General features: G+C 43.3%; 1 long non-coding RNA gene across 1 annotated transcript in view; it reads left to right on the forward strand.

The window, feature by feature from the left end:
* LOC120885440 (uncharacterized) overlaps window positions 1–22687 on the forward strand; it is a 76410-nt gene that overhangs the window by 46982 nt on the left and 6741 nt on the right. The window contains exon 2 of the long non-coding RNA XR_005728063.2: window positions 18149–19234. This is a non-coding gene — a long non-coding RNA (uncharacterized LOC120885440). The remainder of the gene's footprint in view (window positions 1–18148; window positions 19235–22687) is intronic.

Below are 22687 nucleotides of genomic sequence, written 5' to 3' on the forward strand. Positions count from 1 at the left end.
ACAAAGTCTCAGGCTAGCTTAGCCCGGCTGTAGGCATTTCACTCATTCCCCAGTCTGGCCCATGAGTTTGCTCCACTTGAGTTCCAGGTTGGTAAAACTGGGCTCTTTCTGGGTAGACTTCAATTCTACCTCTTCTGAAGTCACTAAATAATATTGGTAAAAGAGAGCTATTGGAAGTGAGAAGGGAAGATACTGAACATCAATAAAACTTTCCTCTGGTTCAGAGGGGCTTACATGGAGGAAATATTGCAGCTTTTCAAGTGAATGTAGGATTCAGAAGAAGAAATCAATAGTATCTGTCATTTGCCAGAGTTACTGTAATAGGGCAGTGGGGCTCAACAATGTCTTGGATTGACTGGCCTTCTCTCACGTATCTATATATGGGACACACACACACACACACACACACACACACACACACACATACACACGCACTATAGAAATTTTAGAGAGAGACATTATTGGACTTTCTCTGGTCTCAAAGGATGAACATGGGATAGTCGTGTAATAAGTTTCTTGAGTAAAGGAAAACCTAAACATCCCACAACTTAAGAGTAGGATGCTGTCAGCATGTCTCCAAGAAATTGACTTAGCTGGTCATCTTGGCTCACAAACAGTCACTCCAAGGTATCTCTCAGTTAGGCAAATACAGTCTCCTGTTACCCTGGGAGAAAGGTGTAATGGTGAAATCTATTTTTTTTTTTTATGGCTTAACAGCAGCTGCTTCTCCTCTTGGTTTCCAGCACTTTGAAGAAGTTTAGATCAATCTGCATAAAAAGCTCAGGCTTCTTCTGGGTGGGAAAGGACAGGAGTATAAACTCTTTTCACAGAGTTGGGAATTAAGGGAGAATCTGGTTGATTGGGAGTGACCTGGAAACTGACAGCAAATCATTCTCATATCTCCAGAGATGAACTAACTTTAGGGGAAAGCAGTGTCAGGCTTTTTGTGACTTGGGCTCAACACAAACACTGATAATGATGGTTGTAGAAGCCACTGGAATTAATCTTGGAGACACGACTCAGTACATGGCCGTTAAGAGAAGTGTGGTCATCTGCAACCTGGGTCAGGACCTGGGCCAGGAGCATCGCCACAGGTAGAAAAGTGTCCTAAAATGGTGCAGGCGAGCTTTCAATAGTATCAGGCAACAAGAAGCAATGGCAGGAATGAACAGATTAGATTTTCCAATTGTCATTTTATTTATACTTCAAAAGCCCCTGGGATTCTTTTACAAATTTGGGGTGAACAAAAAGAGGTTGTTCCTATAGAAGTATATGTGACCTCTAAGAAGAAAAAGTATGACTGTTATGTACCAAGCTAGTGAAGTAGATCACACCAGTTAATGGGTTAAGAAACAAAGGAAATTTGTCAGAAAAGAGGCACCAATTGAGCAGAGGGGTAGAGATGGAAATGAGTCTCTGTGGGTTTGAGGGATTGTGAAAAATCTTAAGTCTATAGTGAGAAGGGTTAAATTCCGATAGTAGTCAGATATGAGCTCATATGAGTAAACAAAGTTAAATTATGGATCTGCTACTGTGGTGGCAGCCCAGAAATGTGGACTTTATAAAAAAGATATGATTTTTGGAGCATGTAAGTCCAATAAATTATTCTTATGGTGCCTGGAGAGATAAATGGCAGGGGCGGTAGTCTGGAGCCAGAGAGGTCAGCCAGAAGCATTGGTCAGGAAAGGTGGTGATGTCTAGAGGGCATAGATTGGGTCTTTATACTCACTAATGCCCCAGTAGAGTGTATATCACATAAAGAATTTGTTAAGTGGAGTGATAGCAATATGGTCTATGGTGGAAAACAATTTCTGGGTTCCTCATGGAGTCCCTGGTTTTAGAAATGGGGAAACCCAGATTTAAAGTTCTCACACTTTCTTATGTGATGTGCAATTCATTTCATCTTGTTGGAATTTTAATTTCCTTAGGTGTGAAGATCATTCAGCCATTAATTCACCAAGCACTTGTTGATCACAGCCAACTGCCATATATTCTGCTAAGTTTGGAGGAACAACTGGAGATTCCTATCTTCTGATTTAGTTGGAGAAACAAATATGCAATCAAGTGAATGTAGAATTCAGAAGAATTAATTATTATTACTATGTGGGAGTACACTTTCACTGAGGATGTACAGTATAAAGTGTTGTGAGATTCTAGGCTGATTCTTATTGAACACTTTACTATGCACCAGGTACTATTCAATGGTTCTTGCTGGTATTGTCTCACTTAATCCTGATAACAATCTGTCAGACAGGTATTTATATGACCTCAATTTTCTGGAAAATTGGTAAACAACTTGCCTTAGTTTCCATAGTTAGTAACTTGCAGAGACAGGACCAGTCTAACGGTTCTTAAGAAAATTGAGAATAGATTGTATGGATGGAAGTTGATGTTCAGTGAAAAATTTATAGAGACATAATGTTTAAACTGTGTTTGAAAGCTAAGCAGGTATATGACAGATGGGAAAGGGACAATTAGAATAGCACATGCAAGAAGAGCACAAGAGCCTGAATGAACTTTTTGTTTGTTAGGAGCGCCATACGGGAGACTAGAAAATAGTATGGAACCAAGCCATATTGGGCTTTGAATTCTATATCAGTGAACTTGAACTCTATCCAAAAAAGCTTTACAACATTTTCCAAAGAAACCCAAGTTCTGAGGGACATTAACAACTGTGTATTACTAAAAGAAATGGTCGATGGATTCTGTGCTCCAGAAAGATAGAACCAATAGGTTACTTTTTTATTTACTGACTTACTTATTTTAAAAAATTAGAGGTTGAGAAGTCCCAAGATCTTCAGCCAGAATGCTAGAGATTGAGGATATCTGCTGTGTAGTTCCTGTCCAAGTTCAAAGGCTTGAGAACCATGAGAACTAGCGGTCTGAGTTCCAGTCCAAAGACAAGCAGGATTGAAAACAAAGAAGACCTGATATTTCATTCAAGTCCAAAGGCTAGAAAAGACCAATGTCTCAGCTCAGTCCGTGCAGCAAGAGGAGTTCTGTTTTAGTTGACAATTTTGTTCCATTCAGTTTTTCAAGAGATTGGATGAGGCCCACCCATAGTAGGAAAGGCAATCTGCTTTGTTCAGCCCACCAATCCGAATATTAATCTCACCCAGAAATACCCTCACAGACACACTCGGAAAAGATACATGCCCATGGTTCTGACAACTTGACACATAAAATCAACCTTCACAAGGTTTTAGGTATAAAAAGAGGTCTATGGTGAGTGGAGATTGATGGATGCCTTCCTATTCTCCTCTTTCCCTTTTGTCCAGGAATCTATTTAGACTCCATGATGTCACATGCTTCAGGGAAGATGACCTACATCCAGCTAGAGAGGCACTGCTCAGAGGAAAATGCCATTCTTTTTGCCAGTGATTGGTCCAGAAGTGGACATGTGACCTGGATTTTGGCCAATGAAACTTGAACAGACAGCAGGGGCATATGGGAAAGTTTCTTATCTCCTGAGAGAGGCTACATGTGGAAATGGTCTCTCCCTTTCTTTGCCATCTATCAGGCCTGAGTATGATGTCTCTAACAGCCATCCATGATTGAAATGAAGATGAGGCTGACATTGAGGATGCTAGAGTAGAACAATGTGAGGAAAAGTCCCAAAGCCTGCCTTACCTCTCTGAACATCAGTTTTGTGAGGTCTCACAATAGACCTTACACTTTATCCTGTCTTTGAGTTAAGATTGCAGCTGTATCCTACCTGATACAATATAAAATAAGGTTGGATGCTTGGTTTATACAAAGTTAATGATAAGTAAGCTTTTTAAATGTGAGGGTGTCTCATTCAATCCATCAGCATTTACTTTGTAGATGTACACTGCAAACATCTAAGATAAGATATAACCTATAGTATTCTTCAAACATGGGTGACCATGGAAACCATTGGAAAAAAGAATCCATGGGACTGATGTTCTGCAGAAATGCCACTACAGGCAATGGGGACTTGGGAGATCTTCAAGCCACCAGATCATAATACCACCCGCTCAAGAAAATCCTACCCTTAATTTTCTAGCCACAGTAAGAATTGTGTCTCTGGTGGCCATAAAATTTGGGTGAGCTTAAAACATAAAACAAACAAACAAACTAAAAACTCACCCAAAACAGGTTGTAAGCCTGAGTTTATTGGTTTCTTAGTCTCCTTTCAGTTCGCAAAATCAGCGAGGCTTGTATAATTTGGTACATTCATCTCTGAACTTTGAAAAAAGTTTCCTTTCTTTTTTTAGTCGCTTTGCCAACATCTGTGAATGAAGTTGTGAGATATATATACATACATGTGTGATATATATGCACACGTGTGTGTGTTTTCTCATCTCTTTTTTTCTGTTATGAATTACTTAAAATAACCACTGAATGAATTTCTGTTCAGTGGATCTCTGCCTAACATCCAAGTTTCATTCAGGCTCTGGCCACATTTTTTATTTCTCTCTCTTTTAGTCCAATAGCCTCAGGGAAATTGCTTAGGGCCGCAAAGGGCAATTTCAGAATGTTTTCTCTGCAGTTAATGACAGAGTGGACAAATGGCATAAAAATAAAAAGCAGATACTCCATTCCAGATGGGAAACCTTGCTTCTGTTACTTATGGTGACCCCTCTTACATTCATCATGGTTTTCAAACTGTAAACTGCTTCAACCTCAAAAGACAAAAGGCAAAAAAAGAAGAGGGGGGAAAATGTGACAGATCTCCATGTTAGATGACTGGATCCCCTTGAGAAAGCTGCAGATTTGGGCGGGCTAGTTATCCTCAGTTTCCTCCTCCACATGATGAAATTACTGATGACTATCTCCCAGGATGGTATGACAGCTATGTGAGCTGAGGAACTCAGCAAACAGCAGAGTTCCTGAGCGATGAGGTGGCTACGTTGCTACTGGTTTCTTCCCCCATGTGGCACTGTTGTAAAGTCACCCCAGAATGTGAGGGTGTCTGTGGTAGGTGGCGACTTATCACGAACTGGGGGCCACATAAAGAAACCCTCGCCCTGTCGCATTCTTTCCTTTGTTAGAAGAGAGGCCTCATTCCTACCCCAAAGCCCAAACTCAAAAGATCTCCCCTGGATATCCCTCCTCCATTCCATGCTCAGGTCTCACGTTGATACCGCTCAGAGTCCCTCGATTCTCTGCCACGGCAGAGGCCAAACCAATATGGGAGCTTAATGAAAAGCCCAGGTAGGGCCAGGAAAGCCAGGGAAGTGGACTTTCATTTCAGGTCAAGGATCGTGTGTTTCTTCTGACCAGGTAATTATCAGTTATGGGACAAAGAGGAAGCCTGATCAATCAACAGAGTGGAATTAAAAATTAACATGCTTTTCTGTTTGCTCAGCTGTAATCTTTGAATCAGTCAATACCCAGAGCCTGGGCCAGTAACCTGGTTTGAGGGCAGCCACAGATTCTGCTCAAAGATCAGCCCAAGTAAACAAATAAGGCCGAGACCCAGTTGGGCAAGACTGGGATTAAATACATCTAGGAGCTGGATACTCAAAAAGTGCTTTCTGGGGGCTGGCATGTAGAGGGCTGGTGTGGTGGGTTTGAGAGGACCCAGAGCCCCAGTCTTTATAAATGGCATTTATTCCTAATGCTCATTCCAAGGAAGGCCAAGGGAACTAGTGGACACACTTCCCTTCTCTCCTTTATCCTGCTCCTTTCTCTCTTCCCAGCCCAATATGGTGGCTCAGCAGGGCAAATGGAAGTGGAGGGGGGTCTTGTCAGAGACATGAGTGATATGTTTATAGGAGTCTGAGGTACAACCAGTCAGAATTGGGGCATAATTTCTTCACACTCCTTTCATTTTGAGGGGCAAAAAATACCTGGGAAGTAGATCTTCATTATTTAAAACTATCTATTAACAGTTACTATCACTTTGTAGGTACTCAGTAAGTACTTGAATGAATGAGTCAGGCATGGTGGTGCTTGTCTGTAATCCCAGAGGTTCAGGAGGCTGAGACAGGAGTATCGCGAGTTCAAAGCCAGACTCAGCAAAAGCAAGACACTAAGCAACTTGGTGGGACCTTGTCTCTAAATACAGCTAGGAATGTGGCTCAGTGGTCAAGTGCCCCTGAGTTCAATCCCCAGTTCTCCCCATACCCCCACCAAAAAAAGAAATGAATGAATGAAATAAAGACTGTGAATAGGGAATCTACAAGACTAGGAATCAGAGAATAGGAATTTTAATCTACATTCAACCAATTACACATAATTGTCGATCTCTGTATCATCATCTCTTTCTTTCTCTTACTGCTTTTTCTCTCAATTTCACTCTCACTCTGGGTATTATATACAACATAAGAAGATGAGGGGAGGGGGATGTCTGAGTTTGCCCCTGGAGACAGTTGGAAATGTTTGAAGATATTTTTGGTTGTCACAACTGGGGGAATGCTGGCATCTGGTGGGTAGAGGCTGGATATGCTGCCAATCATCCTACAACACAGAATTATCTGGCCCCAAACATCAATAGTGCAATATTGAGAAATACTCATAGAAAAGAATGTTGCCAAATGGATCATAATGAATATTTATGGGGAAGGAGGTAGAACAGAATTTTGGAAAACTTTCCACTTACTAAGTTAAATTGTTTATCAATTTGGGGGATTTTTAAATCAATACCAATGTATCACATTTATAATCAGAGTAGCTTAGACAGACATAGAAATATTTCCTGAACACTTAATAAATTGGTACTATCTAGACCGTGGGGATATAGAAATGAGTAAATAGTAGATGCTGCACTTAAGGGGCCAGATCAACAGGGAAATTCAGACAAGCACTCAGCAGGGTAGAAAGTGCATGAACTTACTGAAATATTACCTTTTTATTTTTTTTCAATTCCAAAGAAAAAGCGCTTGGTGTCCCCAGGTATAATTACTAGGAAGCATGGTTCCAAAGCACAGTAAGAGTGCTTCCTGCCTTAGAAGGAGCAGGTGAGACTTTGCCAGGCCTAGGAAACTATAGTCTGGATCTGGCCTCCATGACAGTGCTCCTGCCTGCCTCTCTGGTCTGGCCCAGCTGCCCTGTCCTCACCAGCTTGATTCCAGGGGCCCTGGGGCCTCAGGGTATAGGGAGAAGAGTCCCATGAGAGGATCAGTATGAGAGGGGCAAAGCAAGACTCACTGACTGAACCCAGTGCTTATGCTGGAAGTTCTCTAGAAACAGCAGTACTAACACCTTCATTTTAGGAAAGAGGAAATGAGGCCCAGAGAGGGTAAAGGTTTGTCTGAGGTCACACAGTGAGTTAATATCAGGGTAGGACTGGCTTCTGATTCCTAGTCTTAGGTACGTGTTCCTGTTCCAGGGCACCTCTGATTTCTTACTGGCTGACCAATTTCCTTCCTCCCCTCTATTACCAGCCTCCAAAGTGCTTGGCTCTGGGCTTTCACCATGTTCCCAAGTCACAGTTTTTAATCCCTGGGAGTCTGGATGGGGTTGTGGAGATTACAAGGGCAGTCCGCTCTGCAGTATAGCCTGGTCCCAATGGACTGCATTTAACCACCTGTTGGAGGCAGATCAGCAAGGTCTGAAAGGTGGTTGTGAGGGGGAAACCATACAGCAGTAACCACACGTTTGGCAGTCTGGAGCCACAAGTGGGGACAGTGTCATCATGAATAGCCTTGGGGCTAGGGTGGTAGGGGATGGGGTAAAGTACATGCACACACACAGCTGTGTTAGCTTAAGCAGATGTGGATTAAATGTGTGTGAGCAGCCATTAGAAAGAGCTCTATAAGTACTGAGTTGAAGGATGCCCAAAATGTAGTGTTAATGAAATAAGTTGCTGAAAAAATAAGCTTAGTAATAATCCTATTTGTACATGTAAAAATCCTCAATGAATGTTTACATAATTTTGCATCAGTGTAGAGAAAGATACAGGAGGATACATACCAAATTGCTAACACTGATTACACTAAGGGATTAACATTATTACTTTAAAGTGTTATCTGTAATGTCTAGAGCCTGACACCTTTGTAATTAATGAAAATTTTGAATAAAATAAGAAAGAAGAAAGTTCATGTAGTTACATGTGTATGCATCTCTGGTGATGTGTGTGAACATGTGTCTATGTATCTGAGTATTTATGTAAGTATGTTACATGGGTGTATAGATGGGGCAGGAAATCTCAAGAGAGAGCAGTATTTTGGGTGCTAATTCCAGAACTGGTCACATTCTCCAAGCCTTGCACTTTGGAAAAAAAACCTCAAGGGTGTGCATCTACTTGAAAGTTTTCACATAAACCTCACCTGCCTTCTAGGTGTGAACTGTCCATGAGTGCTTAGCTTAACCGAATGGCCTTGGATAAGTTACAAATGGGAGAGGCTGCCCCTTGCAGCCAAGACCACTGGTGGTTTAGGTGCTTCTCCAGAAAAATCCGCATTCCCCTGCACAGTGTTGGTGGGGTACCTCCTGGGTGCAAATTGCTGTGTATCATAGGAAACAGTTCTTCTAGGAGGCCAGGGCACCAAGGAAAGCTCAGCCTGCCTGGGTCAGATGCCTTCTAAAGGCAGAACTTGTTTCTCTTTCTCTCTTTCCCAATCCCCTCTTCCCCCTGTCTGTCCCTTCTATCTCTTCTATCTCATTCCGGAGATCCCAGTTCCCAGGCACGAGGGCTCATTTGACTAGGGTCCAACAAAGCAGTTAAAGCTGGTTTTCATACTTTCAGATTCCCATTTCCAACTGCAAGAGCCCATTTCTAATCTCTGGGAATTAGAATGACTTTTTCCTAACGTGGGACAACTTACTCAGTGTGTGTATGTGTGTGTCTAAGAAGAGACAGTCCTGCCCCCTTGAGGAGACTGGCCAGGGCTGACCGAGGGCCTTAATGGCTGAGGCTGGCCACAGGCCTGAGCACAGGCCCTCCTCCCTCTGTAATAGAAGCCAGTTGTTCTAGGGATCAGTGTCCTTCATGCCCTACATGCCACTGCATCCCCTTTTTAACTAAGCTTGACAGCAGCTTGGGGGTTTGGAGAGAAAGTGGATGCCCCTGGATGCCCTTCCATTTGAACAGGTTTCTGGGACGAGGCAGTGGGAGCCAGGCTGGTGGAAGGGACAGGTAGAGGCATTTTAGAATCTTCCTGATGTCACCGAGGCCCAGAAAGATGGTGGGTTGGTCCTCTAAGAACTGGGGGCACAGTGGAGGGAACTGTGGTTCCTAGTCCCCCAGAAGTCCCCCAAAAAACTTAGAAGAGGAGGAGGAGGAGGAGGAGGAGGAGGAGGAGGAGGAGGAGGAGGAGGGGGAAAAGGAGGTTAAGAAGGACAGAGACAGGGAGAGAGGTGGGGGGAGGAGAAAGAGAATCTCCCTCTTGGGGATTTCCAAAGCCAGGAGGGACCTGGCCAGGCCATTTCCTAAGTGTCCTCTATCCCGTGGTGTCAGTGTGAGACTTGGTGGGGATGTGGAGCAGCTGTGCGTGTCCTCCGCCTGCACAAGGGGAGATTCCGGTGTCCTGGGCACAAAGTCCTGGAGCCAGGCCTCTTGGCTTCTTCATCTAGTGTCCGTGTTTAATCCTCAAGCTCAGCTGTTTCTGCCCTCATTTATGCCTCTCCAATCTGCCCATCTTCTTTATTTTCATGGACTCTCACTGCTCCCATCCCCTTAAAACCCACCTCTGTTTCAGGGGTTGGGGCCATCTAGTGCTTTTCCTTGTCTCCAGTTCCCTGTAGGAACTTCAGCTGGACACTAGCCACACAGTACTGCCCAGGAGCCTGCTTCAGGACATGGGACTGCCTCCTCCAGTCAGGCTCCTTGCTCATCTCTCTCCTCATTATCCTGCTCACCAGCTTCCTCCTCCTTCCTGAGGGAAGCCCCCAGCTAGCCTCCCTGATGAGCCCTGGGCATACTGATCTCATTTCTGCCTCTGTGCCTTGCTTTGCTGCCTGGTTCATTTCCCACCCCTTCTGCATCTAAAGCTAACTCATCTCTCCAGACCTCATTCAAGTCCTGTCCCCAGGAAGCCTCCCCAACCTTGTCAACAGACTCTCCTAAGGATAGCAGGCTCAGGCCTGTTGTGTTAACCCTTTAGTGCATACAAATCCAGTCTTCTTTGATACTTGTTTTCTCAGCCTCTCTTGCAGCCAAGAGTGGTCACCTGACTCAACTCTGATTAATAAATTGCAAGGGGAGAGTGTTATGATAATAGCTGGAGCTGTGGCAGTCATCTTGTGACAAACACCAGGACAAACAAACAAACAAAAAACCCTAATGCTTCAAAGGTGGTATATGGAAAGGTGGAAAGAAACTAGGACCTTGGTAATGTCTTTAAACCAAGCCATCATTCTGGGACAAAATAGCTCCATGTTTCTTTTGTTATGGTAGATAATTAAGTGCTATTATAGTTTAAGTAATTTTTAGAGGCAGGCCTCTGTATCTCATTGTCCATGTATCAACCTCATGGATGAGTCTAACTGGCCTGGATCACATGCTCTTTCACTGAGAAGAGGGATCAGACACTGTTATTGACAGCCTCACTATGAAATATGAAGGAATTCCCCAAAGGATCCAAAGAAAGGAGCATGGGAGAATGTGATGGACTTATGAAAATGAACAGTAATGCATCTACTACAACCTTTTTCAGTCTTCTCTTTTCTCACAATTCCTGATCTCTCAGAGCTGGACTACTGGGGTCCTCTGCTGGTCATTCAGTGTCCACATACTACATGTCCCCATCTTCTCCGGACATCACTTCCTCCAAAATGGCACCAGATAGAGGTAAATTCCTCTTAACAAAGAACTGTCAGACTCAGGCCTTTTTTTTGGAGATTACTATCTCCTTTCAATCTAACCATCTGGACCCCAGTCTTCTTGGTCCTACTCTCTCTTAGTTCATTGAGGAAGAGAGCTATGTACATGTGAAGAATTACCTAGAGTGAGTTACCTGTGTACTCTTTCCCCTCAGCTTATGGAGTCACATTTGACTGGTCCTTACTTACTTCAGGGAAGAGAAGCCAACAGCAGGAACTGTGTGCACAGAATCAGTCCAGGGATATAAATTATCTTGGATAGATAAGCCTTGGCTTCTTGTGTATTTCATTGTATTGTTTTTTTTTCCCCCTTGATCTCAGCCAGGGTTTCTGACAGGGAGCTGACTGCTGTCCCTCTCAGTTGGAGGAAACCAGAGTAGCCAAGAGGAATAAGGCCAACATCACTTCATTTCCTGTCAGGCAAATGATTTGTTTCCAAGTAGTAAAGCAGAGTTAGCAAAAGGTTGCTGGAACTCCAGTGCAGTAATCTTGGCCTGCATATCTCAGTATTCAATGATCTTTTTCTTTCTTTTTTTTTTTCTTTCTCTTTTTAAAATTTTTTATAGTATTGGGGATTGAGTCCAGTGTGCTCTCCCATTGTTACATCTCCACCCCATTTTGTTTCTTTAAGGCAAGGCCTTGCTAAGTTGCTGAGGCTGGTCTTGAACTTGCAATCCTCCTGCCTCAGCCTCCCTTGTCACTGGGATTATAGATGTGCACCATCACACTTGACTTGTATTCAGCCTTCTTGAGAACAAGGCAGGATTTAGGGAGCCCATCTGCTGAAGGTGAAACTAGTAAGAACTCATCACTCTTATTAGATTTATTTACTCACTGGTTTATAAATGAATTGCATAGTGGTCAAGGTGGCCTACATGTACGTTCTTGAGGGCGGTTCTGTGTTCTGCACAGCTCCCAAGAGTGCTATTCATAAGGCTCATATGCAACAGGAGGGTACTTGCTCTGAGTTACACTTCTTGGTTTCAAATCTGTCTCAACCTCCTCCAAATATGTGACCTTGGGTGAGATTCTTCATGTTTTTGTGACTCTGTGGCCTCAAATGCAAAGCGAGGATAATCCCTGCCTCTGAGGGTTGTCATAAGAATTAAATGAGTGAATATATTCTTAGGACTCTGGGACACACTTTAGGTAGCATTGTAATTATTCATTACATTACATTAAATTCAAGGGTTGTGAGAATACCGTTGAGAAGCCATCTGAGTCTAGGGTGTGTGTGTGTGTGTGTGTGTGTGTGTGTGTGTGTGTGTGTGTGTGTGTGTTTTCCTGGACAATTTAAATTCAGAAAGCATATTCTTTCACCCATAAATACAGATGTAAATTACGCCTAGAGCAGAAAAAGTTTTAAAAAATTAAAGTGAAAACAATATCACACTCATAGATAATGCCATTATCATATATACATATTAATAACACATAAACATCATTAATAAAGCCAATACATATTCAAATTCCTTTCTTTTAAAAAATATCTTTTAGTTGTCAATGGACCTTTATTTTTTAAAGAAATCTATTTATATGTGGTCCTGAGAATCAAACCTAGTGCCTCACACATGCTAGACAAGCACTCTACCACTGAGCTACAACCCCAGCCCAAATTCCCTTGTTTTAATCACTTTCTTATTGGGATGGTTCACCACTCATCTTGATTCAGGGTGTTTTTAGTTCGAAGGCATATCCTTCTGGAAGCTTGCCTTTCCTCCTGCAGGCTGGCAGAGGACAGTGGAGTTAACATACACAGCTACTGCTTATGTATGACTGAAGACCATAGTGGTTTTGTAGCATCTGTATGTTGATGAGGTAGGAACTGGGGCTTTGCATTGGGAGCTTCTATATTCCCTCTTCTCTTCTGAAGGAAAATTAAGGGGAGCTTCAACAGACATGGTCTTGAAGAGATAATTACTGCTGGAAAGTTCAATTTCTCTTTAAAGTTGGTTTTCAAATTAGAATCTGGAATCCACAGATAGTACTTATTTTATATTTTACTTAATTTGCTTTTAATCTATAATATTTACCCCGTTCACCTCTGCTCTTTTCCCATGAATCATTTATCCTATAAAATTTTCTGCCTTCTGGATTTGGCTCAGTGCTCTCCCATGGGGTAGTTTAATTTATTCATGTATGCTCTGTATTTCCTGCAAATATTAGTGCGTTAGATCTAGAGTCCAGTAAGTTGCCATAGAAGGAACATAATGTCTAATTACTTTATTTTTGGTGATTTCTCAGTAACTTCAAAGCTTGATTTTTTTCCATTTGAAGTTTCTTAAAAGCATTTGACCATTGATGGTTGCTGCCTAATCAATCATTTAATTTGAAGTTACAAAATGGGGATTTTCAAATTGTGTGTGTGTGTGGTCCCACATTTATTATGGTTTATATTTTTTAAGTATTGTTTACCTGTATCACTATAACTTAATCCTTCATTTATTTATAAAGTATTTATTGCTGCGTGTGGTGGCCCATGCCTACAATCCCAGTGGCTCAGGAGGCTGAGACAGGAGGATCACGAGTTCAAACTCAGCCTCAGCAACTTAGAAAGGATCTATGCAACTTAGTGAGATCATGTCTCAAAATATAAAATAAAAAGGGCTGGAGATGTGGCTCAGTAGTTAAGCGTCCCTAGGTTCAATACCTGGTGGGTGCCAAAAATAAATGAATCCATAAAATACCTATTAATTTCCTAATATGAGCAATAATCTTGTTTGTTTTTTAAATCCATTGCTCATTATCTTCCTCCATCAAAAGTTACCTTACAGATCTGAGCCTAATTCAATTTTTTTCTTTTATAAGTAACTTAATCTTTTTCCCCCCCTCAATGCCCAAAGAGCTTTTGCTTTATCTTTGAAGTCCAGTAAATTTGCTATGTTAAACTCAATGGTAGTTTTCTGCATCATTTCTTTCTGGATTACTCTGTGCCCTTTCAATGTATAGATTTAGCTCTTATGGTCCAAGATTTTGTGAGGACTTTACCTTCATATCTCCCAATGGAGACAGTTAACTGTGGTTCTCTTCTTACTCCTAATTCCCATTACTAAGATTCTTTCTTTTCTTTTCCCTTCCTTCCTTCCTTCCTTCCTTCCTTCCTTCCTTCCTTCCTTCCTTCCTTCCTTCCTTCCTTCCTTCCTTCCTTCCTTCCTTTCTTTCTTTCGTATTGGGGAATGAACCCAGGATCTTAACCACTGAACTACATTCCCAGCCATTTTTTTAAAAACATTTTATTTAGAGAAAATGTCTCACTAAGTTGCCTAGGCCTCATTAAGTTCCTTAGGCTGGCTTTGAACTTGCAATCCTCCTGCCTCAGTCTCCCGAGTGGCTGGGATTAGGTTTGTGCCACCATGCCTGGCTCTTTCTTCTTCTTCTGTCCCATTCCAACTGCTTCTTGCAATTCTGGCTCATCTGTGTGATGGGTAATTTAGCTTTATTCCTCTAGTTCCCCCTCCCCCAAAACACATCAAATAATTTTTGTATAGCATCATTTCTCTGCTTGCTCCTTTGAGTCCCACTTGATTTTCTGCTTAATCTGCATTACTTTTGCCATCTGAGATCCATTTCTTGATGCACCAAAAAGAGAGTTTGCATTTTTGTTACTCATTCTCCTTGACACATAGGCGTTTCCACCCAGGAAAAAGAGGAAGAAATACAGACTGCACCTGAGCCTAACTGCACCTGAGCCTACCCTAACAGAAACCCTGATTGCATGGCTCTTCAGCTGACTTCTTCCTATAGGTCTGCTCATTCTATTCCACACTGAGTTCTTAAAGGGATGGTGTCTTATTTCCCTCTGCCTCCCTTTCACCCAGCCCAATACCTGATGAGTACTGTTTCATTGAGTCTTGGATGAATAACACACATGGTGCAGCAGACACAAAATAATATATTACCTGGACATCTGCCATCTGGATATCTCATGTCTTCCCGCCTTCTGATGTCATCCTGTTTTGAGGCATCTGACTACAGAGGCCTCAAACCCCTTCCCACACACCGTGGAAAGCCCTGGTGATCTGGGTAGTGATCATGGTCACCTCTTGTAGCCATTCCCTGCCTTTGTAAAGTCTCAATCTCTGCTTCTCAAGGCTACTTTCTCCTTCAGGTTTCCACCCACGATGGACTATGTCCTATTTCCCTTCATTTCCTTCAAATACTACTTGCATACAACTTTCTAGACATTCAGAGCAATTGCAAGCAGGTGTGGTCTGGGTGGAGCATTCATATAACTATAGCAACACACAGCACAAAAACATTCTGGTTCTTAAATGTCCCTCTAGTTCTTCTGTCACCTGAGACTTCTCACTGGCCTTTGCTTTCCCAGGAATCCTGACTCCTTGACATCTTGCTGGGCCCCCTCCATATTCCCCCTGAAGCAGGGTCTCCCCATTCCTGCACTTCCTCACTGTCCTTTTCTGGGATGGCCATGAAAACACCAGTGTCTTCTCACACTATTTGGCCAGGGACCTACTTCCCTTAGTCTGACTGTTGTGCCTTTGGTCCAAGCCCCAGGACTTACTGCCATGAAAAGCCTCATCAGAATGTTTTATTAAACAAAAGTTTGAGTTCCTCACTTGCCCAAACTCCCATTCTATATCCCCTGTTGCCTCTGCTACTGCACCAGGCAGGACCAGCATCATTGTTCACCTGGACTATTGCAGTAACCTCTTCCTGGGTCTCCCAGATGTCATTTATGGCCCTCTCCCCATCATACTTCACAGCCAGAGTTTCCTTTACGGACAATAATGTGACCACTCCACTACCCTGGTTGAAATGCATTGGTGCATTTCAGAGAACTTCTCACTGTGCTCTGGGGGTCCAGCCCCGCCAGCTCCCCTGCCTCATCTCACCCTGTTCCCCTCTTGCTCTTGGTCTCCACTGGTTTTTGTTCAGTTCCAAACACTGGCTGGACCAGGGTCATGTCTTTCCCTTGCCAGCTCTGCTCCTCTCCTCCCTATTTGCTTAAGGAGAACTTCCCTCATCTCTCCTGTGTCCAGCACTTTCCTCCACCTTTGTTGTTACTGACAACACTTAGTATTTTTCTCTGACATCTGGCTTTTGTTTGACTTCAGCTTCACATAGCTAGAGTGTGAGCTACATGAAGGAGGAAGGATTGCTGTCTTGTCCGTGACTCTGTCTCCAACTCCTGATACAGCGTCTGGCACAAATCCTAAATTAAAAATTATACCTTGAATTGAACATCGAAGAGGATGCTATGGCTCCTACTGGTGCTGCGGACACTGGTGCCAATGGAGAAAGAATCTCAGTAACTCAGAAATGGAATGCTCAGTCTTTTAAGGAAATCAATAATACCGCATTCATACGCAGGTGCCAGGGTTCTGTCATTTCAAAGGGAGAAGAAAATAGTGCATCCAAAGCTGCCCAGCTGGTGCTTAAAGAAATGCTGCTCTGTGATATTTCTTTCTTCACCCAGGAGAGATTATTTTTTAAACCATGTTTTCTGAATTACACAGTTGCATATGAAACGTCTCGGCTCCTGCTGATGAAGTAGTTTCTGCAGAAAACTGGTTGTCTTCCAAGAGGAAGGAAGGGCCCCTGAGATGCTTCCGAAAAAGATGAAAGAATTTCCAAAATAGAAGCTTAATGTTGTACTGCATATGGGATTTTCAAATTCACAGCTGGTTGGAAAACCATTTCCGGCTTTAAACTATTCGAGTTACTGTCTCCATGGCTTCAAGCAGCCAGAACTATATCTATGTCCTGGTTGTCAGGGGTTTTTCTGTCTTTTCCCTCCCACATTTATTCCTTCCTGTTGAAATGGTATTTCCAGCTGTGTGATACTAGCATTTGCTAAATAGCCACATAAGATGCAAGCTCCATACAAGTGGTGCCACATCTGTGCTTTGTCCTTTTGGTCCTACAAATAGCTAGACCTTAATATGTATTGTTGAATAAATGAATCCTCAGTTGAAAGGTTGTATACTAATGAAAAAAAATCATACAGTAAAAACATCATCCACCAATATAAAGGAGAACATTGCTATCAATTGGAACCCTCAATTTAATTGTTTTTTTTTAGTTGTAGCTGGACAGAGTACCTTTATTTTATTTATTTCTATGTGGTGCTGAGGATTGAACCCAGTGCCTCACCCATTCGAGGCAAGCACTCTACCACTGAGCCACAACCTCAGCCCCCTTCAATTTAAATTTAAGTATGTCCAGAAATGCCCATATTAAGCACATTCCCTCTTCCCATTACTATTGCTGCATCAAAGCCACTCCAAAACATAGTGACTTAAAACAATAACCTTTTTCTATTATGCTTATAGATTCTATGGGTCAGGAATTTAGACAGGGAATAAAAGATGTGGCTTGGCCTCTGCAGCGTAATTTCAGCTGGTAATGCTGAAAGGCTAGGGTGACTTGACAGATGTCTATAAGCATCTTGGGGATCCTTCATCCACTCCTCTGGTGCCTAGGCTGTTATAACTTGACCTAGGTGTGGCTTCTCCAAGTGTCTTGGGCTTCTTCATGGCATGGCGGCTTCAGGGTAATTGACCTTCTTACACAATTGGAAGTTTAATGCTGTGCCGCATATAGCAAGGTACACATGTGATACAACATGAAGGTACACTCCAGTGGCAAGTTAGAAGCTGCCCCACTTGTCATGACTCAGCCCAGGAAGTCACACTGTGTCATTTTCTGCCATACTCTATTAATCAAAGCAGTTAAAAAGCCACTGAGAGTCAAGGGGAGGGGAAATCAACTCAGCCTCCTGATAGGGGAATGGTGAGATTGCATTGTAGAAGAGAAAATGGGAGAGGAGAGAATTTTGCAGCATACAGTCTGGCACCTGCTCTCAAGCTTCACTGGCTATATAGGTGGGTTACCAACTTGCCTGTGTTGGGTGTTGGAGGATGACCTGCAGTTGAGGTCATCCTGTGCTCATCCTGAATCTTTTTTTTGCTTTTTTTCCCCAAGTCTTTTTCTTTTTAATTGTGATAGATTTGGGCTTAGAAAATGACATTTTTCATGTAAGTATGTAGGTGAGATGAAACCAACACTTCTCACCTGTGTTATTTATCAAGGCCTTAGTAAGTGTGCTTCGAGGGGAAGAAGGACAAAGGTTTGGAAAAAGTTTTACAAATAATTTTCCCTTTATAAATGAATAAACGTTATTATCATGAAACCGCTGGAAAGATCTGTAATAAAGAAATCTTTTATTATTTAATTTGGGCATGATTAGATGGTCAACAAAATGTTTATTTCTACCCCGATGTGATCCTTGATGAACTGAGACTTTCTGGGCCTTGGTTTCTTCACGTCGTGTATAAAGTGATGGTTTGAATGTGTACTTCATAGTAATATCAGTATATAAAAGGTACTAACAGATAGCAACTATTAGCATTACTGAGCCATCAGAGTGTTTTTCTATCCCCTCATTCTTCTCCAGGTCTCCACAATGAACAGAAATCTGCGGTTTCTACCTCTGAATTCTTCCCCCATCCCCAGTGAGCCAGAGACAAGCAACCCAGCCCTCTCTCACGGAAGTGGACCAAAGGAAGATGTACAAAATGCCACTCCTCATGGGAAATCCTACTCTGGGGAGGTCTTACCATGAAATTGGTACTATTTCTGTGGAGACAAGGCACTTCAGTGAGAGGAACTTGTAGGGTGGAAGGTGCTTAATTCTCTCTGCATCACCTGCTTCTTCCCCAGCCCCAGGGCACTTACCTTCCATCTTGGGAGCAGGAGGGAAGGGAGCGAGAGCTCCACCTCAGTTGGGTTCCCCCCTTTGGGAATGCTCCAACATTTCCAAAGGAAGCAAGCACACCCATTCCCACCAACTGTGTTGGCTTAAGTTCTGTACTGACCAACCAGGAAGACTGCTAACAGAACATGGAGGGGTAGAGAGAAAGGTTGGTTAGAGTACAGCTAAAGTTGAACCTCATAGCTCTGGCCGGGACATGGGGATTCATATGGGCTGAAGCAATTGGGTCAGAAAAAGAACAAAAATCTGTCCTCAAGATACCTGGGTACCTGTGCAAATTTGTCCCATTTTGGCTGTAATTTGGGCAGGTCACTGAAACAAGTGCTGGCGGAGAACTCTTATTCTGGAATGGTGGGTGACTTTAAACAGTTTGACATTATATCCTAATGTTTTAGGAACACTTGAACACCCTAGGACCAAAAAATTCCAAAAGATACAAACAAGAATGTTTTTATCAGCACTTTTTGTAATATCCTCAGACTGGGAATTACCTGAATATTGATTCACAGTTGAATACAGTCATGTAATAAAATACTATGCAACAGTGAAAAGGCCATGAACTACAATTGCATGCAGTAACATACTATAACACTGACCCTAAGCAACTCCAATTTAGAAGACCTAGAGTGGCTATTTGCATTTTCCATGTTGAGACAAACTTGGCCTGTTTCGTGGGACTGTCGTGAAGGATCAAGTGTGACAGTGTGTGGTGAAGATGCTGCATAAACTGGACAGAGATTACTGTTCTGTTACGATGACAACTCAAAGGTAAGATCAGAGTCTGCTTGTGGAGCGACTGAATGAACAGGTATGTGGATTATTAATTGTACTTTTGATAACTCAAAGTTGAACATATAAACCATCTTTTGGGAAGAAAATTTCAGACAAACAGGCTGGAATTCATAGGCCAACAGGCTGGGTTTCGAAATCAGTTAAGCAAATGGCAACTTCCACAGAGTGAAAGTTGGGTAGAGTTTTCTCCACAAGAAAGAACTTACCAGGAGCTGGAGGTTGTGGCTGCCCTGTCTGTGTTCCCCCTGAGAACCTTACCCTGTGCCCTCTACCATTCAGGATTTGGCTAGGGAGTGACACCTGCCAGGCAGCCCAGACCACATGGATTCCAAGGCTGTGACAGTTCACAATGTTTATTAAGTGCGTAATAGATGTCGAGCCTTGTGCCAATCATCTTCTAAGTTATGTACTTTAGTCCTCCAGTAGCTCTCTGGGTTGGGTTTTTCTATAATTCCCACAGTATAGGTGACGAAGCAAATTAAGAAAGGCCACACCCTTTGATAAGATTTGAACTCAGGTCTTAGCCCTTGCTGTAGTCATTGGCCTCAGAGTTCTTCCATGGGAATTGAAAAAAAAAAAATGATGACTGAGCACCCACAAGAAGGCACAATCTCCCAAGTCTCCAATACCCTGTGAGGTGAGTATTATTATGTTACAGTGAGACGGGGTCCAGAGGTGTTAGCATGTATAAAGGCACACAGCTGGAAATAGAAGACTTAAACCGGTGCGCCCCACCATCCAAAATCCTTGCTCTTGATCCCTCTGCACCCGCTCCTGGTCCTCCCTGAGTCTTCCCAGATGAACTTGTGGAAATGATCACTCCTTTCTTGGGATCCCATGAGCATCGCCATGAACTCCGTGGGAACCGGTGCTCATACATCCCATCTCTATAGCAGGGGGAGAACTTTGAAAGGGCAGGGCCAAGGTCTTATTTCATCTCTGTTTTCTGTGTTCCCATGCCAAAGGAGGAGAGAAGACATGCTGAGCTGGATGGGGTTCAGAGCTGGACTGTAGAGAAACTTGATTGTAAAGTCCTTGGAGGAATTTTTTTGGGGGTTGAGGAAGGGAGGAGCCTAGGAGAGGCTTATTGGCAGAGGATAGTGCACTGGAACAGATACTTCGATTGGAGGAAGTATCGTAGACATTCTAGTGCTTCGGAGATTAACCACTGGACAAAAACTCAGAGAGAAATAGGGGGAGTTGGTAAGGAAGTAAGAGATATGAGAAGTGCTGACACATGCTGCTGAGTGCTAGTCATAGTCTCAACAGAGATTCTGACTCGCAAGAAAGGTGTCTTTCTAGAGACCCACCACTCCCACATTTTTGCTCTTTCAACTGCTCTCTCAGGAGTGTCAGAAAGACTACAGCTTCACCCCATTGCCACCCTCTGTCCACGTGGTTTTTCCTAAATGCTATGTAGAGACTTGGTGAACAGAGGCACTGGGGGGACCACAAGATGGAGAAGACACTGATTATGTGAGGTGGTGCTGGGCCATTCTGCACTGAGGTGTCAGGAATGTCTAGGACCAGGAGTTATGCCACTGTGGGACTTGCTGCAAGTTCACGTGACTTCAAGAAATCTTGAAAGAGGAAAAGCATTTGGTTAAGTCCATGCTGCCTGGGGAGCCAGGGTGAGCCAAGCTGACCTTGGCCAGGTGTGTGAAGGGAGCAGGTCATTCTCTCCTGCATGACAGCAAACCATTGTGGCCACATTTGATGTGTGATTTTGTCTACTGTGTAGGGCTTTGGAAACTCTGAGACTCTATGAAAAGGTCTTCAGGGGAAGTACAAACCAGAGAGCAGGTGACCAGAGCCCTGAAACTCTCACTCGGAATTCAAAGAAGGCAGCTCTTGTTTTCTGAGCTCATTGAGGTCTCTATGTTAGAGTCTTTCCTCCTGCCTGGGCTGTCAGTACCGATAAAGTGAGGGCCTGAGACTCTGCTGCTCCCCTCTCTCTCTGCAGATGCGTGTACATGCTCATGTGCAGAAGATTATGGGAAGTTTTCTGCTGCAGGATCCCAGGGATCTACTGCATGGCAGTGCCTCTGATCTACTGTCTGCTTTCTGTAGTTTCAGTCACCTGTAGTCAACTGTGATCCACAAATATTAGATGGATGTCATTTGACTCTTCCTTGGAAAAAAACTGGATTCAAACACACGTGCTGTGTCTGGAGTCACAGCACACCTTGGTTCCCAGTGACCAGGAATGAACCTACTATTCGGAATTATATGTCCCTCTTGATGAGCCAGAAGGGCCTCGTGGAAATCTTTTTAGGTTATCAAAATAAAAAAGAAAATGTTGAAAAGAGCCCATTGACTTGCAAGAGGATGTGTGTGGACCCTGGAGGTCATCAGCTCGAGGTTTTAGGAGGGGAGCTAGACTTAATATTCTTGTCCCACTTAATAATTGAATTATGAAAGGTCTTTGAGGTCACTTATCCAAGGTGACAGAGCAGGTGGGGGCCTGAACAGGCCTGAGGTGGTCTTTTCTCCCCAGTTATGGATGGTTCATCTGATCCATAAGGGAATGGGCTGGGACTTCCTATAGGACCAATCTGTACCTTTTGGGGGGCATCTACTTTCTGCCAGGCTTTGGATGTGGGAACTACTGAGGGGTGGCAGGAGGAGGAGGGATGGGCCCAGATCACCCATTGAGGGAAGCTCCTTTTTTTAAACAATCCATCTCTCAACCACCTAGGCTGGCATTTTAAAAGGTTCTCTGCCCAGAATTACCAATGGGCAGGAGTGGTGCTCCATGCCTGGTCCACTGTGGCTCTGGATGTCCAAAAGCTAACCCAGCAGCCTTGCTGGGTGGTCAGAACTGGTGTTTGTTTTGAATTTCCCAATGCTTTCCTGGGAGGGACCCAAGCGGGGAGGGCTTGGCAGCTGCAACCTCAGCTGCAATGTACAGAGAGCTTCCCAACTTTTCCCTTGACCACTGGAACCTCAGAGGTGACAGTCGAAAGAGAAAAGTAGGTCACTTGGTACAAAGTGGGGGATTCATTGCTAGGTCTCCAGATTTCTCTCTTGGACTGGGAAAGTGATCATAGACTCTCAGCACCTTGGAGGTCAAAGCGTATGGGTCCAGGCATAAACAAACACAGTTGCATAATTCAATGGCCGTGTTTCATCTTCCATTTTGACTTAATAAATCATTTAAACATTCATACTCTCTCTCTCAAAGAAGCTTAATTCAGCAACAAAAGCTAGAGATGGAAACTACATTGATCAGGCATCCACAGTCTAGGCACCTTCCAAACATTAATGCTTGAGTTGGGTTTGTGGTGCCTATCACCTTGCTCCATTAAGGGTTCTAGCAGATGTAGTGAGCACATGTGTCTAACTGGAGACCAAACTACCTGCTAGATCACTGGACTTCCAAGCACTGGGTTCCTTTGTCTAATCACTTTGGACAACATGCTGACATCT

Source organism: Ictidomys tridecemlineatus, chromosome 1, assembly GCF_052094955.1.
Source record: "Ictidomys tridecemlineatus isolate mIctTri1 chromosome 1, mIctTri1.hap1, whole genome shotgun sequence".
In the NCBI taxonomy this organism is placed as follows: domain Eukaryota; kingdom Metazoa; phylum Chordata; class Mammalia; order Rodentia; family Sciuridae; genus Ictidomys; species Ictidomys tridecemlineatus.